Source organism: Octopus bimaculoides, chromosome 1 (assembly GCF_001194135.2).
Source record: "Octopus bimaculoides isolate UCB-OBI-ISO-001 chromosome 1, ASM119413v2, whole genome shotgun sequence".
Taxonomy (NCBI): domain Eukaryota; kingdom Metazoa; phylum Mollusca; class Cephalopoda; order Octopoda; family Octopodidae; genus Octopus; species Octopus bimaculoides.
This window is the reverse complement of record NC_068981.1, coordinates 89,486,337-89,489,046: the sequence shown is the minus strand read 5'-3', so window position 1 is coordinate 89,489,046 and position 2,710 is coordinate 89,486,337. Positions and strand designations below refer to the sequence as shown.

At 36.0% G+C, this 2,710-nt stretch overlaps 1 protein-coding gene across 2 annotated transcripts in view; it reads right to left on the bottom strand.

Annotated features, from left to right (window-relative positions):
• Window positions 1-1,456, bottom strand: part of LOC106881932 (uncharacterized) — a 6,107-nt gene extending 4,651 nt beyond the window's left edge. The window contains exon 1 of one of the 2 annotated variants that reach the window (XM_014932460.2): window positions 937-1,456. The gene's annotated coding sequence lies outside the window, so the exon portion shown is untranslated. Of the gene's footprint in view, window positions 1-896 lie in introns of both variants that reach the window. The other variant, XM_052968146.1, reaches the window with a different exon arrangement.
• Window positions 1,457-2,710: the final 1,254 nt, after the last annotated feature.

Here is a 2,710-nt window from a genome sequence, read left to right as displayed (position 1 = left end):
ATATATATATATATATATATATATATACACGTATATATGTATATATGTATGCATATGTGTATGAAGGCGCGTGGCTCTGTAGTTAGAGCGTCGAGCTTACGATCGTGAGGTTATGAGATCGAATCCCGGACCGGGCTGCGTGTTGTGTTCTTGAGCAAGACACTTTATTTCACGCTGCTCCAGTTCACTCAGCTGTAGAAATGAGTTGCGACGTCACTGGTGCCAAGCTGTATCGGCCTTTGCCTTTCCCTTGGATAACACTGATGGCGTGGAGAAGTAAGGCGGGTATGCATGGGCGACTGCTGGTCTCCCATAAACAACCTTGCCCGGACTTGTGCTTGGGAGGGTAACCTCCTAGGTGCAATCCCATGGTCAGTCATGACCGAAGGGGGTCTCAGCATATGTGTATGAATATATATATGTACACACACTCTCACACACATATATACACACACACATATATTACATACCATACATACACGAGTCCCGTAAAAATTAACGCCTTAGACCTTCAGTATAGGAAATAGATAAATGTAAAAAATATCATTAACTGTATTTGAATATACCATGAAATAATTCTGCTCATTAAATACACTTTATTAGGTAATAGATACTTTCAATATGGTAAGTGTTATTTAAATTATTTAATGTCAAATTTAAACTGATATATAACCAACAAAAGTAATAAATAAATAATTTCATTATGATAATGTGAACATAAATCAAAGTAAATAAATAATTAATGAGTGTAAAGATGGAATCGATAATCAATAATCAAACACAAACACAAATCATGTAATTAGATAACATCAAGAAATATGATTTAAAATATTGTTAAATTCGTTTAAAACAATTGAAGCACTTAAATAGTTGCATTTTGAATGAAAGTACTTAACTTGTCGGATTGTTTTATATTCTGACTTAATAAAGGCTTACATCAGTAATTTTCTTGAGAATATAGTGTTTACAGTGTCGGTAGCGGCCGTGACGGAGAAAAAAAGTGGTATATCCAAGGCTGGAACAACTTCGGTAGCTCAAATCAAGAACGACAAAAACAACAATAACAGCAAGTGAAAAGAATCCTCGATCTCTCGGAATGATCTGATTGGATATAGCTGATCGCAGTTTTTGAATTAGCTGTAAAAGATTGGGAAATATGTGTTTGAGTATTGCGTTTGTGTATTTGCATATGCATATGTGTCAGTATATGTGTGTAGATGTACACCTTAGTGAGCAAACTTATGTATCTGCGTGTGTATAGATGTATGTAAATTATTTTTGATAGCAGTAAGCCAGATATAAACATATGAGAGAACAAACTGGCCTAGCTGGTATTTGATTGCATATACAATGCTGCTTATCATTACAATCAGGCGACTACAATTGTTACGTTGTAAGGGTGGCAGGCAGTATATGAATCAGTTCATAAATTGTTCGTATTCTTTAACCGTTCTTTTTCAATACCGTACATAGATAATAATATAGATTTATTAGCATATTCAAAACATTACAATAAACATATGTGTGTGTGTGTGTGTGTGTGTGTGTGTGTGTGTGTGTGTGTGTGTGTGTGTGTGTGTGTGTGTGTGTGTGTGTGTGTGTGTGTGTGTGTGCGTGCGTGCGTGCGTGTGTGCGTGTGCGTGTGTATGGCAAAAAGAATTGTATTCTCAATGCAGGAAAAAATATAGTAAAATTTGTTTAGAAAATGCACTGAAATCTGAAAAAACACCTATTCGTTTTTAAATTGATTCATCCGAGAGGATGACAAAAGCCGCATAGTCAAAGTGTGAAAGTGGACAAAAGCACCACGGGCAAAGGTGCCACAGCTATATTTTTCGATTATTTTTTCGCTTTTTTTTTTTCACCTTTTACTTGATTCAGTCAGACTGCGGCCATGCTGGGGCTCCAGCTTGAAGAAATTTTAGTCGAATGTAACAACCTCAGAATTTTTTTTAATGATTTTAAACTAGTGCATGAAAGTTAAGCCTAGAAGGTCAGTTCACATGCTAGAAATAACAGCCAAATCTCTTGAAATTTTTTTGATACCCCCCACCCCCTCAGGGTTTTTATTTTCCAAAAGTCTTTTTATTTGTTTCAGTCATTGGACTGTGGCCATGCTGGTGTAGCAGTTTGAGGAACTCTTGATCGCAGAAAAGTCAGCATTTTAAAATATATTTTAAATCGTCTGATTTCTTCTCAGCATTTGCAGATTAATGAGAATAAGTTTACCTTCCGAACTTTCTCCTGCCGTTGTAGATCTAGTCATTCTAACGTGCTTCTTATCGTTTTTATATGATTCCACACATTTCTTGAAATAACTGCTTTCTCTTTTGTTAGAATTCAGACAAAATGTACGTTGAGTTCTTGTGTTCTGTTATTCTATTATTAATGTTAAAGTTGATTTATTTTCATTTTCAAAGTTTAAAGCTATTCTAAAATCGAGGAAAATAATTGAAACACACGGAACATACCATTGTAAGGGACATAGATGTTTTGATATCGTCTTTTGATTGAATACACTGAATACGACGGCTTTCTTTAAGCTTCCGTCTACCAAATCCACTCACAAGGCTTTGGTCGGCCCGAAGCTATAGTAGAAGACGCTTGGCCAAGGTGCAACGCAGTGGAACTGAACAACCCAGAACCATGTGGTTGGAATGCAAGTTACTTACCACACAGCCACTCCTGCGCATATATATATATATATATA